This window comes from Gopherus flavomarginatus, assembly GCF_025201925.1.
Source record: "Gopherus flavomarginatus isolate rGopFla2 chromosome 13 unlocalized genomic scaffold, rGopFla2.mat.asm SUPER_13_unloc_1, whole genome shotgun sequence".
NCBI lineage: Eukaryota > Metazoa > Chordata > Testudines > Testudinidae > Gopherus > Gopherus flavomarginatus.
The window spans coordinates 4626029-4639738 of NW_026114609.1; the positions used below are offsets into that span (position 1 = coordinate 4626029).

At 56.1% G+C, this 13710-nt stretch overlaps 1 long non-coding RNA gene and 1 other non-coding gene across 2 annotated transcripts in view; one reads left to right on the forward strand and one right to left on the reverse strand.

Moving 5' to 3' along the window:
* Positions 1–13710, reverse strand: part of LOC127041003 (uncharacterized) — a 192378-nt gene that overhangs the window by 149647 nt on the left and 29021 nt on the right. The window lies entirely within an intron of this gene.
* Positions 7590–7683, forward strand: TRNAI-UAU (transfer RNA isoleucine (anticodon UAU)). Its single transcript has 2 exons — positions 7590–7627; positions 7648–7683. It is a non-coding gene; the product is annotated as a tRNA-Ile (tRNA).

Sequence of the window (13710 nt, forward strand, 5' to 3'; positions counted from 1 at the left end):
TAAATCCTCTTCTGCTCCTTTCATAGAGATGCCTGGGACACCACCTCACACTGTGTCCCTGAGGTGTCAAGAAAACTCTCAGTGCCTGTAGCCTCTGCCACTCACCTAGTGCCCCATAGATCAGCCATAGCCCTGGTTCTGCTCCTCTCTCTAGTGTGTGAAAGGAGCTAAGTCAGTGACTCCATGGGATTTGTCCCTGACCCCTCTAGGGCCGGCCCTGATGGGAAGCACTGACTGTCACAGTGACAATACAACTGACCAGCATTGCGGGGGAGGCTGAGGGAGATCCGCACTCATCAGGTCTCTTCTCTCCCCCAAGGTGAGCCAGACACTGCTCTGTCCTGACTCTCACTCTAGCAACTGGACACTAAGGAGCCATTTCCCCACAGAAAGTGCATTGAGTGCCCCTGTGGTGCTGGGGGGGGTCTGGCGCTGCTGCTGCCTGTGGGGCTGGCAGGGGGGTTGATGTCTGCACAGACTGTCAGCTGCCAGGCCGGAGGGGACACTTGGGACCTTACCAGACTGCCTCATTGAAGACGAGGGGTTGAAAGACCAATACACACACTCTCCAGAGCATGGAGCAACATCCGCCCATGCAGCCAGGCAATGAGCATTTCTCACAGCCTGGAGCCAAGGGTGAGGCAGCAGTTGCTGTTCCAGTAGCTCAGTTGGGAGAGTGTTAGACTGAAGATCTAAAGGTCCCTGGTTCAATCCTGGGCTTTGGCAAGCTCTGTCATTATGCTTTGTGCAGAGATGGCTTGCCCTCTGGGAGCACAGCAGTCCCTCCACCCAAGGTGAGTTCCTGACCTTGGGATCTGCAGTAGGAAAACACAGAAGGGGCTTACTTGCCCCTAGTTGGCCCATCTGACCTTTAATGATGAGAGTTGTCTTTCCCAACATGGTGGGAAGAAAGTGAGGCAGGGCAGCCCTCAGGAATGGTGCCAGAGGGCTGCTAAGCAGGGGTTGGGGATGAAAACTCCTCTGTGCAGCTGAGCAAGAGCAGTACCAGGGAAGGGGCATCTGTAAAAGTGACCCCACACACATCTCCTCCTCTGGGCAGCTGGTGCTGACAGCACCAAGGGAAGGCTTAAAAGCCACAGAGCAACTGAGGGCAGGACCATATCTAGGTGTGGCCTTCAGACAGGCACAAAAACACCCAGCCAGGCTGCTCCCTGCCATGCCGAACACGCACTGAAGGTCACCAGCATGCAGGGTGGCTGCTGATGCTCTGTGGCCAACATCAGAAGATAGTAGGAAAGCAGGGTCAGGACCAGCCCCCATGGTGTGGCCTCTGACTGGTCCCACTCAAGGTGCTCACTTTTGCTGTGGGGCAGGAGATTTTACCCCAAGAGGCTTTTCCCAAGCTGGCAAGAAGCAGAGAAACACCCAGGCTCCTAAGACGCTATGTAGCAAGTACCCTCCAGCACAGGGACAGGTGCACACCCTAGCCCAGGCAGCCGCCCACTTTCTTTGGTAAGTCAGGAAGGGCAAAGGCTAGACTGGAAGCACCTGGGTCTCATGTCCCAGCCTTTGTGACACCCAACCCCCAGCTCCTTCCCAGGGCTCTAGCTCTAGCTGAAGCCAGAGCATTGGCCTGAGCAGCCAAGAAGAGGTTCCAGCCCTGAAGGGAGCAGGACGTTCAGCACAATAGTAAAACTGCAGAAACACAACCACCAAGGGACTCAAACCCTCAATCTTCTGATCCACCCTCAGACGTCTTATCCATTAGGCCACATGGTAACATAAGAAAAGACCCTCCAAGCACTTCTTTGGAAAAGGCAGACACTGTGTTTCTCAGGTCATCTACTGAGGGGGGCTGAGACTCTCTGGGCACAAGAAGTAGAGTTCCCAGCGACACGTGAGACTTAATTCTATGGAGCCAGGTGCAGGGCTTTGGAAGGGAGGCTCAGGCATGGGGGATTGGGGTGCAGTGGACGGACCGGCTGTCTAGGTGTGGAAATTTAGTCACACTGAGGCACAGAAGGGATGAGGAGGAGGAATCCTGCTGACAGTCAGTGGCAGTGCAGAAAAAGTGGAGGGGTTCTGGGGACATTTTTTGCCTCTCTTTTGCCTACCTGCTCGCTCTTGTGGTGAATGGTGAAGATGATCTCAACTAGCTCAGTTGGTAACACATCAAGGTTTTAATCTGAGGATCCAGGGTTCAAGCCCTTGTCCAAGCACCCAGTTTTAAGTTGCCTTGTGTGCCAGGAGCCAAATGATTCCTGGTACTTCTCCACCAGCCACATGAGGATTCCTAGAATCCATGGCCATTTCCTGGAAAGGTTCCTTTCCTCAGGAATCAGGAGAGAGGCCACATCTGCGTTACTAGAGGACCTCCTGCAGGCATGCTGCTGAAGGCAGCCTGACTGCCACCCTCACAGTGACGGGCAGGCCGTTCTCTGCAGCTTGCCGTCCCAGGCATGCGCTTGCTGCACTGGTGCCTGGAGCTGCCCCTGTCCCTGACCCAGGGCAGAGGATATTGGAAGCTGAACATCCAGAGCTTGCAAGATAAAGGAGCAGGGGGGCAAAGCCTGGTGTTGTTGGCAGAACGGGAAAGCATCAGAGGGTTCTATGGCAACCAGAGGGATTGACGGGAGTCGGTGAGGGAGGAGTTGGCAGCTTTGTTCCAGCAGTCAGGCAAACACCACAATATCAAAGAAACCAATGGTGCCAAGTCCTGTAGTGTTGCCTGTGGGATTTCCACAAGTGCATCCAGGCTGGGGAGCCAGTCATCCTGTGACTGTACAACCGGATCAAGTGACAGCTGCCCGAGTTCCAGGAGATGAGGCTGCAGCTGGCCGATATGAGCGGGAGCACCGAGTGAAGGGAGGGGTTGCCTCCCCTGACATTTTTGCAGCCTACAGGGAATGGAGACCAAGTAGGGGGATGTGGGGACTCAGGGGAGGATCCACTGATCCCATAGTGCAGGACCACAGTCGCTGGAGAAGGAGAGAGTGTCCTGCAAGAGGAAGCCGCTGGTGGGAAGCAATAAGTGCAGAGTGCAAACCAGCCAGCCGAGAGACATGGGGGTCTAGAAAACAAAATGGGAGCAGGTTCCATGGAGTAATGGGCAGCACTCAGGACTTTGAAGCCTGAAATCTGAGTTCAAATCTCATTGGGACCTCCTACAGATATTGTAGTTTGCTGCAAAGCCTTGGAGCTCAATGTGTATAGTTACCTTCAACCTGGGTGAACTTCACCAAGGCTTTTTTCTCCTCCTCATGGGTCACTGATGCCCATTGGAGATAGTTCTTTGGTCCAGCTGGCCGCTATAGGGTGGGGTCCTAGAACTTAACAGTCTGGCTAGAGATTCCTGCGGGTTGACCTGATGGTTGGGTTTCTTGCTGCTTCATCTGATGTCCACAACTTTGGTCCCTGTAGCTGCAGCTCTTCCTCTTGCCCACATGGCATTTCAAGGAAGGAGTGCCAGGGCCAGGCTTCCCAGGCTGGAGCCCAGCAAACCTCTTCTCCTCTGGGCACCTAGAGCAGAGGCGGTTGGCGCTGACAGCTCCAAGGGAAGGCTTAAAAGCCACACAACAACCGAGGACAGGGCAAGAGGAGGGCAGGACCATGCCTATGTGTGGCCTTCAGACAGGCACAAAAACACTCAGCCAGCCTGCTCCCTGCTGTGCCAAACACCCACTGAAGGCCACCCACAGCCCAGCATGTGAGGCAGCTGCTGATGCTCTGTGGTCGTTATCGAAGATGGTAGGAAAGCAGGGCCAGCCCCCCTGGTGGGGCCTCTTACCATTCCCACTCAAGGTGCTCACTTTTGCCATGGGGCAGGAGATTTTACCCCAAGAGGCTTTTCTCCAGCTGGCGAGAAGCAGAGAAACACCCAGGCTCCATGTAGCAAACCACCTCAAGCACAGGGGCTGGCGCACATTTGGAAGAGGGAAACTGCTCTACTCACTAGCCCGGGCAGCCGCCCATTTTCTTTGGCAAGTCAGGAATGGCAAAGGCTAGACTGGAAGCACCTGGGGCTCCTGCCCCAGCCTTTGTGATGTCCATTCCCCCCAACTCCTTCCCAGGGCTCTAGCTGCAGTCAGAGCATTGGCCTGAGCAGCCAAGAAGAGATTTCAGCCCTGAAGGAAGCAGGACTTTTAGCCCAAAGGTAAAGCTGCACAAGCACAACCACGAAGGGACTCAAACTCTCAATCCCCTGATCCGAAATCAGAAGCCTTATCCATTAGGCCATGGGGTCACATGAAAAAAGGCCCTCCAGGCACTTCTTTGGAAAAGGAAAACACTGATGCATCCAACGAAGTGGGGATTCACCCACGAAAGCTCATGCTCCAATATGACTGTTAGTCTATAAAGTGCCACACAACTCTTTGCTGATTTTGCAGACACTGTGTTTCTCAGGTCAGCTACTGAGGGGGGCCGAGACTCTCTGAGCACAAGAAGTGGAGTTCCCAGTGAGATGTGAGACTTAATTCTCTGGAGCCGGGTGCAGGGCTTTGGCAGGGAGGCTCAGGCATGGGGGACTGTGGTGCAGCAGATGCACCAGCTGTCTAGGTGCGGAGATTTAATCTTACTGAGGAGGAGGAGAAGGAATCCTGCTGATAGGCAGTGTCCAGGACCGGTGCAACCACTAGGCGAACTAGTCGGCTGCCTAGGGTGCCAAGTGGTTGGGGGAACCAAAAGCCACACTCAGATGAGGCAGTGGAGAGGAGGTGAGCTGGGGAGGGGGTTTGGGGGTGTGCGGGGAGAGGGCTTCCCGCAGCAAGTAACAAGGGCGGGGGCGTGCAGAGGAACCGCTTCCTGTCCCAGCTCACCTCTGTTCTGTTTTCTCCCCTGAGCACGCCGCCCCCGCTCTAATTCTCCTCCCCTCCTAGGCTTGTCGCACTAAACAGCTGATTGGCACCGCAAGCCTGGGAGGCAGGAGAAGTGGAGCAGTGCCAGCGTGCTCAGGGGAGAAGGCAGAGCAGTGGGGAGCTGGGGCTGGGAGATGCTGCAGGAGGGGCTGCCTGGCTCTTCCCAATGGCCCCTGCCCCTGCTCCGCCCCAGTCCCGCCCTCCTGCCCCTGCACTCACTGCATGGTAAGTGGAGTGACCCAGCCCCAGCCTGGTCCACTCCCCTGGTTCCCAGCCATGCCACCAGCAAGTGCTGTGGGGTGGTTCCCCTCTCCCCGCAAACTTGGGAGCCAGGGGAGTTCTATGGCCCTGGGTCTCTCATCCCTCCATCCCCTCCCCTGCCCCCAATATCCCTCCTGGGCTCTGTGGGGCTGGGTCTCTCTCCCTGCTCCTGTGCTCCCCCCTGCACAGCATGTCCTGGGACTGACTCAGTTTCCCTGGACCAACATTTCACCACTCCACACGTCTCTTCTGTTCCCCACCTCCCTCCACCCCACCTCATTTTCCCTGCACTCCAGGCTGGGTCTCTGCCAACCCCCTGTCCTCTCCTCCTGACCCCAATATCTCCTGCCCCTATGGGTCTATGGGGCTGGGTCTCTCCTTCCCTTCATCCCCTCCCCCAATATCTCCCTGCCCCAGGCTGTGACGTGCTATGATGTGTGCTGGGGCTGTGTCGTGCTGGGGCGAGGGCTGGATTTTTGCCGCCCAAAGCGGCGGGGAAAAAAAAACAACCCACGATCGCAATCGGTGGCTGCTCTAGGGGTTCTGGTGTTCAGCCCCTTCCTGCTCTGACCACTAAACCCCACTGCCCTCCCAGGGTGGTACAGGGGTCACTGGGTCTGTGTCCCAGCTCTGCTCAGGGCCTTGACTGATTTTCCCAAAGTGCTTCCTTCTGAATCTAGCCGACGAAGTGGGAATTCACGCACGAAAGCTCATGCTCCAATACGTCTGTTGGTCTATAAGGTGCCACAGGACTCCTTGCTGCTTTTACAGATCCAGCACATCTGCCCCCTCTGCCGGGTCACTGCCCACCCCCGTGTGGGGGCACCAGCACTGCAGAGTAGTGATGGACAATTGTCCAAGCTGGCCCAGGGGAGACGTGTGTGTCCCTGCTGCCCTCTGCTGAGCCCTGCTCTGTGTGTGTGTGCGTCTGTGACACTGTATCAGTGTGTTGCTGGGCTAACCAGTAGGAAATGGCTTTGCAGGATTTTGTATTCTGCAGCGACTCTCACTCTCACTCTCACTCTCTCTCTCTCTCTCTCTCTCTCTCTCTCACACACACACACACACACACACACAATCCCAAGAACACTCACACACAACACACCCAGAGGGACATGTTAGTCCAACCTCCAAAGAGAGAAACAATCACACCCCCAGCCACACTCACAATAACCCCCCCACACACACCATAACATTCACAGTTGTGATCAGAGACACAACTGCACGCAGTTCACTCCCACTGCTCCAAATACAAGGACCTCCTGCCCCACACAGCATGTGCCAAGGCCTGTTGAACTCACTGCCACTGGACAGCTACCAATGAGAATGACCCCCTCGTGCTGGATCATCTGCTTGGCCCCCCACTCCCTCTCGGGGCACGCTGTGCAGCGTGGCTGGGGATTGTGCAATAGCAGGCTGGGGCCGGGTCACTCCACTTCCTGCAGGAAGTAGCCAGCCCCCTGTCCCCCACAGAGGCCTGGGTCCAGCCCCCCTCTGCTTCCCCACACACAGGCCTGGGGCCTCAGCCTGCTCTGCTCCTCTGGCTCCCAAGTTTGGGGGGAGGGGGGAACCGCCCCACAGCACTCGCCGGCAGCATGGCTGGGAGCCAGAGGAGTGGACCATGCAGTGAGTGCGGGGGGGGGGCAGGGCTGGGGTGTAGCAGGGGCGGGGGCCATGGCAAAGAGCCAGGCAGCCCCCCCTGCAGCAGCTCCCCACCTCAGCTCACCTCCGCTCTGCCTTCTCCTCTGAGCACGCTGGCGTCGCTCCACTTCTCCTGCCTCCCAGACTTGCTGTGCTAATCAGCTGTTTAGTGCGGCAAGCCTGGGAGGGGAGGAGAATTAGAGCGGGGGCAGCGTGCTCAGGGGAGAAGACGGAGCAGAGGTGAGCTGGGACAGGGAGCAGTTCCCCTGCATGCCCCCACCCCCGTTACTTGCTGCGGGCAGCCCTCTCCCTGCACTCCCCAGCCCCCTGCCCCAGCTCACCTCCACTCCTACGCTGCCTCTTCCCCCAAGACCCGTCCTCCTGCTCGCTGCTCTCGGCCCCCTCCCCACCCTCACTCAACCTTACGGTCATTACAAAGTGGCAAGGCAGAGCCCTCCCATTTTTAAAAGTCCTGGGGTGTTCGCCCCTGTTCAGGCACCCCCGGGGTCCCAGCACTTCACACAGCTCTCCCTGATTTCAGCTGTTAGTGAGGGAGGCTCACTGCTAGCGCAGACTGGGCAGTTTCTTGCATGAGAGATACTGTCCCAAAGCAGGACTAATGCTTAGAGCTGGTGATCAGTGATTTCAGATCTGTTGGTCTGCAGCAAGACTCTACAGTGAGTCTCAGTCAGCTCTGTTATTACACAGGGAAGAACAAAAGGGTCAAATGGTGCCTGGAAGCCTTAAGAAGAATCCACCCCACCAAGTACAATGCTTGTTGATACCAGCTCCTAATCCCACTGAGAATGTTTTGGGGTGACTCCTTGCCTTTATCAACCTAGGGGACTGAGAGACTTGCTTTTAACAGCTGCTCCAGTGGCACAATTGGTTAGTGCACAGTACTTATAGGGCAGTGCTGAGAGGAGCTATGCTGAGGTTGTGAGTTCAAACCTCACCTGGAGCACTGGTTTTCATTAACCAAATGGCTTTACCCCCTTGTTTGGCCCTACGGAATGTAGAATTCCAGCCCTGGGGAGGTTGAAGCAGCGTAGGAATCAAAAATGCCCCTTCACTTATTACCTCCTCTCCAGAGTGCAGGTCAGAATCTACAATCCTTTCTGCCCCACCAGCCCCTGTGCCAGGATCCCTCCAGCAGAGCCTGGAGTCCTGCCCATCCTTGACCCCTGAGCCTGGAGGGAGAGGAGCAAGGAGCCATTGTTAGAGGGCTTTGGCTTTCCCTGCCCACTTCCCTGGCTCTTGTCACACAGACAGCAAGCAGCAAAAGACCAGAAGTCGGAAGCACAGACAAAGGGATGTTTACTGGGGTTAGTTTCCAAGCAAGCAGATTCCAAAGCCCTTCACACCAGTCAGGCTGATGTCTATACAGGGACAGAGTCTGTTCCCCTGTGTTCCCTTCCCAGCTCTGACACCACAGAGCGTTTACCCCACATCCCTACAGACAATTCTTTCCTGGATGCTGGCTGGTGAGTCTTGCCCACATGCTCAGGGTTTAGCTGATCACCATATTTGGGGTCAGGAAGGAATTTTCCTCCAGGGCAGATTGGCAGAGACCCTGGGGGGGTTTCACCTTTCTCTGCAGCGTAGGGCACGGGTCACTTGCTGGAGGATTCTCTGCACCTTGAAGTCTTTAAACAACGAGTTGAGGACTTCAATAGCTCAGACATAGGTCAGGGGTTTGTTACAGGAGTGGGTGGGAGAGAGTCTGTGGCCTGTGTTGTGCAGGAGGTTGGACTAGACGATCATAATGGTCCCTTCTGAGTCTATGAGCTCTGACACTGCAGAGTGTTTACCCCATGTCCCCCTTCCCAGCTCCAACACCGCAGAGCCTTGCCTGTGTCCCTGTTCCCCATTCCCTATTCCCATCCTCCCGTTAGCAACGCCCACTGCCTGTTTGACCCCAGTTTATACAGTAATATTCTCAGCTAGACCTTAACCAATCATTTTACTGAAATGTAATTAACCAATTCTAACCTATTGTAACAGAATTCTCTAATCAATTACATCCCACTCCCCTAATTAACTTACACCCAGCAAAATTAATTCTGCAGCAGACAGAAACAATTAGAGAACCAGACAGACTGACAATAGAAAAGCAGGGGCCATAAAGATAAACACTACAGAAATGACGGTTTCACAACCACAACCGTGGAGAAGGGATTTCTTGCCAGATCAGATGCTCCCTTAAGATCATGCATCCGATGAAGTGGGTATTCACCCACGAAAGCTCATGCTCCAATATGTCTGTTAGTCTATAAGGTGCCACAGGACTCTTTGCTCCTTAAGATCTGTTTCTTTATCTGGTGGTGATGGGCACTATCGGGACAGGAGAGTCATCCTAACAGCCCAACTCCACCTTAGTTCAGTGTGACGGGTTTGGGAGGTGAGGATGTGACCGTTCGCTTCCCAGCATATGGCTGCCCCTGCTGCTTAGCTAAAGGCCTTAGCCTACGAACAAGGGCTCAGACTCTCCTAGGGAGAGAAGGCCCAGACACAGGCAGACTGGGATTTTGGTTCTTTGCTTTATACCCCTGTCACTGGGTAAGTGATAAAAATACACCTAAGTTCTTAAAGTCTAGGCCTGTATAGGCAGCCTGAATATCTCTATTCTAACAGCCATCGGTCCCTGTGGAAAAATGATCTATTCAGGCTTGTTCCTAGACATTTTGGTTCCCTACACAGCACCCCCGTCCCCCAGCCCGAGCTGGCAGAGCGAAGCAGGCTGGGGCCAGGTCACTCCACTCCCTGCCGCCCGGTAATTGCAGGGCAGGCCCGACCCCACACTCACGGGGCAGCGGGAAGTGGCGTGATCCCGCCCCAGACTGCTGCACTCTGCCATCAGCCTTGGAACTTGGGGGGGTGGGTGGAAATGCCCCCCAGCACTCACCAGTGGTATGGCTGGGAGCTGGTGGAGCAGAGCAGGCTGGGGCCAGGTCGTTCCACTTCCCTCCGCCCAGTGAGTGCAGGGTGCACCTGATCCCTCCTGCAGTCCACTGGGATGTAGCTCAGGGGAAGGGGTGGAGTGGGGGGGGGAATGGAGTGGAGCAGGGGTGGGAAGAGGTGGCATGGGGCAGAGCAGGGGTGGGGGCTTTGTGGAAGAGGTGGAGCAGGGGCAGCTTTCCTGGCTGGCTCAGACAGCTGGGGGATCGGGCTGGCTGCTGGAGCAGTACGGAGCTGCGTAGGGCACCAGGAAAAATGGGGCAATTTGGTGCCTCCACATCCCTTAACCGGGCAGTGTCCCTGTAGTGTGTGCTGTCTTCATAGGTCCTTTCTCAGTCTTTCTCACCCTCTTGTCTTGAGTCTCCTGTGTTTCTGCTTTCAAACACAGACTAACTCTGGCTGTTCATGAGAGGGGAGGACCATGCCTATGTGTGGCCAGCAGACAGCGACAAAGACCCCCGGCCAGCCTGCTCCCTGCCATGCCAAACATCCCTGAAGGCCACCTGCAGACCAGCATGCGGGGCGGCTGCTGATGCTCTGTGGCCAACATCAGGAGATGGTAGGAAGGCAGGGCCAGCCCCCCCAGTGGGGCCTCTGTCTGTTCCCACTCAAGGTGCTCACTTTTGCAGTGGGGCAGGAGATTTTACCCCAAGAGGCTTTTCCCCAGCTGGCGAGAAGCAGAGAAACACCCAGGATCCGAAGGTGCTATTTAACAAACCTCCTCAAGCACAGGGACAGGCGCACATTTGGAAGAGGGAAACTGCTCTATACACTAGCCCGGGCAGCCGCCCATTTTCTTTGGCAAGTCAGGAAGGGCAAAGCCTAGACTGGAAGCATCTGGGGCTCCTGCCCCAGCCTTTGTGACGCCCAACCCCCAACTCCTTCCTGGGGCTCTAGCTGAAGCCAGAGCAGCCAAGAAGAGGTTCCAGCCCTAAAGGGAGCAGGACTTTCAGCACAATGGTAAAAGGGCACAAGCACAACTACAAAGGGACTCGACCCCTCAATCGCCTGATCTGAAGTGAGATGCCTTATCCATTAGGCCATGTGGTCACATGAGAAAAGGCTCTCCAGGCATTTCTTTGGAAAAGACAGACACTGATGCACCCGACAAAGTGGGGATTCACCCACGAAAGCTCATGCTTCAGTACGTCTGTCAGTCTATAAGGTGCCACACGATTCTTTGCTGATTTTGCAGACACTGTGTTTCTCAGGTCAGCTACTGAGGGGGGCTGAGACTCTCTGGGCACAAGAAGTGGAGTTCCCAGTGAGATGTGAGACTTAATTCTCTGGAGCCGAGTGCAGGGCTTTGGCAGGGACGCTCAGGCATGCGGGATTGTGGTGCAGCGGACGGACCAGCTGTCTAGGTGCGGAGATTTAATCTCACGGAAGAGGAGGAGGAGGAATCCTGCTGATAGGCAGTGGCCAGGGCCGGTGCAACCACTAGGCGAACTAGTCGGACGCCTATGGTGCCAAGTGGTTGGGGGAACCAAAAAGTGCACTCAGGGGAGGCAGTGGAGTGGAAGTGAGCTGGGGCAGGGGACTGGGGGGGGTGCAGGGAGAGGGCTGTCTGCAGCAAGTAACGGAGGGGTGTGTGTGCAGGGGAACCACTCCCTGCCCAGCTCACCTCTGCTCCGTCTTCTACCCTGAGCACGCCGCCCCCACTCTAATTCTCTTCCCCTCCCAGGCTTGCCGCACTAAACAGCTGATTGGCACAGCAAGCCTGGGAGTCGGGAGAAGTGGAGCAGTGCTGGAGTGCTCAGGGCAGAAGGTGGAGTGGAGGTGAGCTGGGGTGGGGAGCTGCTGCAGCGGGGGCTGCCCAGCTTTTCCCCATGGCCCCGGCCCCTGCTCCGCCCCAGCCTCCCCCCGCCTGCACTCACTGTATGGTAAGTGGAGTGACCCAGCCGCAGCCTGGTCCACTCCCCTGGCTCCCAGCCACACTGCTGGCGAGTGCTGTGGGGTGGTTTCCTCCCTCCCCTCAAGCTTAGGAGCCAGGAAAGCAGAGCAGGCTGGGGCCCCAGGCCTCCATGGGGGGAAGCAGAAGGGGGCTGGCCTCAGGCCACCGTGGGACCAGGGGGGCTGGCTACTTCTTGTGGGAAGTGGAGTGACCCAGCTCCAGGCTGCTCTGCTCCCCTAGCTCCCAGGCTTGTGTTGGTGTTGGCTGGATTTGTGCGGGTGATTGTGTATATTAGCAATTGTGTGTGTGTGGCTGGATTCATGCATGTGTTTGTTTGCAGTTGCATGTATGTGCATACTCTGCTGCCCTCTGCCGGTGCGACAACTGTTCGTCCGTATGTTACAGCCCCCATACTGTCGACCCTGATGGTGATTTCCCCATCTTACAATGTCTGGTTGGCCTGACCCTTCTCTCCTCTGCAGAGTGTGGCAGGGGCTGCAGCTCACCCCCTGTGGGGCAGGAGTGCCAAGGTGTGGGGTGCTGGGCTCCAATGCACCTGGAGAGCAGCTCAGGTGAGGCAGGGCAGGGTGTGTGGTGTCCGTTCTGTGTTGCCTGGTGCTGGGCCATTGCACAATCCCCAGCCACGCCACACAGCGTGCCCCGAGAGGGAGTGGGGGGCCAAGCAGATGATCCAGCATGAGGGGATCATTCTCATTCGTAGCTGTCCAGCTGTGTGGGGCAGGAGGTCCTTGTATTTGGAGCAGTGGGAATGAACTGTGTGCAGTTGTGTCTCTGAGCACAATTGTGAATATTATGGTGTGTGGGAGGGGGTGATTGTGAGTGAGGCTGGTAGTGTGATTGTTTCTCTCTTTGGGGGTTGGGCTAGCATGTCCCTCTGGGTGTGTTGTGTGTGAATGTTCTTGGGATTGTGTGAGTCCCTTTGTGTGTGTGTGTGTGTGTGTGTGTGTCACTTGCTGCAAAGTACAAAATCCTGCAAAGCCATTTCTTACTGGTTAGCCCAGCAACACACTGATACAAACAGTGTCACAGACTCACACACACACAGAGCAGGGCTCAGCCCCTCCAGCAGAGAGCAGCAGGGACACATACGTCTCCCCTGGCCCAGCTTGGACAATTTCCCATCATGACTCGGCAGTGCTGGTGCCCCCACAATGGGTGGGCAGTGACCGGGCAGGGGGGGCAGATGTGCTGGATCTGTAAAAGCAGCAAAGAGTCCTGTGGCACCTTATAGACCAACAGACGATTTGGAGCATGAGCTTTTGTGGGTGAATCCCCACTTCGTTGGCTAGATTCAGAAGGAAGCACTTTGGGAAAATCAGTCAAGGCTCTTAGCAGAGCGGGGACACGGACCCAATGACTCCTGCACCACCCTGGGAGGGCAGTGGGGTTTAGTGGTCAGAGCAGGGAGGGGGCTGGGCACCAGGACCCCTAGGTTCTATCCTTGGCTTTGGAAGTGGAAAGGGTCTAGAGCAGGAGGACTGGGATCCAGGACTCCTGGGATCCATAGAGGAGACTGTTTTTCCCTGTGCTTCCCTCCCTAAAGATCCCAGCCCAGCCCCCTAGTGCAGACTGAGCAGGAGTGGGGGGAGTTGTTCTCCCATTTTGGAGTTATGATTCATACCCTTCCCCCAGGGACTGTGACATCACAGAATCTGCCACCCCCAACACAGAGAAAACTAGTGGGGTTAGGAGGGTTCTAGCTGCAGACACCCCTTGTCATTGCAAGAAACCCCCAAACCTACTTGCACCCACAAAACACCCTCTCAGGGTATACGCTTCCTGCTAGGACAGGACCTCTTGCTCCCACCCCTTTTCTTATCACCACAAGCTGCTCCCAGCCAAGCACCATACCCCATTCACACACCTTTTGTCAGTACATAGCTCAGTGGCAATCACTGCCCCGAAGTGACTCCGGTGCAGGCACTCACCACATGAACTCCCTACACCGGATTCTGTCCACACACAGAGAATTCTCTCTGCCCGGCTCCTTCGGTTCTTCTCGCTGCTCCCTGTACTGCCTCCAGACATTGCTCATCTGCATAACCCCGCCCATGGACACGTGACACCTTCTGTCCTGCTGTTTTCAAGTGAGTGAGTTGCCCTTGGGGAGTGAGCAGG